Here is a 1,283-nt window from a genome sequence, read left to right on the forward strand (position 1 = left end):
GTAACATGATCACCGTTCATGATTCATGAAGAACACTCCTGAACTTGACGTACATATGACATGAAGCAGATAAAATTACAGAAGAGTTTCAATGAAGGCAACGATAGCAGGTTAATACCATTCTTAATCGTTTGTCTTTATTGGGAGACATGCATCTCAAAGGTTCATTTAGTCATTTCGTAACATGGTCCTAGCTTATCTCAAGATAGTACCTTCTAAGATAGATAGCCCGCTCATGGCGATTATACGAATTAAACCTTTAACAAAGTACTATTACAGTTGGGTATTGCACAATCATCAGAAGGAATGTCAATCTTCCAACCCATAATACAACCTTTACGGCTTCAACCATTATCACTGTATCCCTCTGGCACGAGCGCCTATAATTGCTCTCTTACACTTAAAGTGTCGGCCACCTCTTTGGCCTTTCCTGATAGTAAAATTTCCTTACAATTAATGTCGTTTGAACGATCTCCAACTAAATTTTCTACCTCATTTCCAATCACTGCTTGTGTGAAGATGTTTTCCTTAAAATATGATGAGTAAAAAAAATACCACCATTTTTTTTCCATAAGCTATTGCCTCAGTCGTTAGAGGTTAATCATTGTCACGACTGACTCTCGATCATACTTAGGACGTCTCTTATCTTGGGTCCTTCTTGTTTTCACCATTCTTGATCTTTGTTGGATTCAATCTATACTTTCTCATGGTTTAAGATGTGCCCCACCTGGCATTATTATTATTACTTCATATTTTCTTTATCAAAATTTCTATTCTTGAGAATTTTGAATATTACCTTTCTCCTTGTAAAACCTCTAAGGTTATCCTTGAATCGTTCCTCCTGTATTTCCTAGATACAGGGCATATCAAAATACCATTTACTAATACTAGAACCATTGTCTATGTACTTCTAAAAATTTCTCCACTGATTCTTAAAGGTTGTTATTACCTTAATCCTTTCCAATTTATACTGTCAAAACTCATACTATCCCTATTAAGGGTGAAATGCAAACCTTTATGCATTCCCCTAGGATTCATTTTAAGTTACCGATGTTCTTGAAAGGAATATGTCCTAAGTCTAATCATGTATTAGGATTTAGAAATAACTTTTATGTAATCTGTTTTGATTTCATTGATATTAATAAAAGACTTGTTTTGTTTTTATTACGGGCTCTATCTATTTAAGTGTTTAAATAAGATATACCATAGTTTAGAGTAAAGCTTTTATGGATTATGATGAGATCATAATAGTGAGACCTAAAAGATGATAACTCTAAACTTAA

Source organism: Apium graveolens, unplaced genomic scaffold, assembly GCF_009905375.1.
Source record: "Apium graveolens cultivar Ventura unplaced genomic scaffold, ASM990537v1 ctg5986, whole genome shotgun sequence".
NCBI lineage: Eukaryota > Viridiplantae > Streptophyta > Magnoliopsida > Apiales > Apiaceae > Apium > Apium graveolens.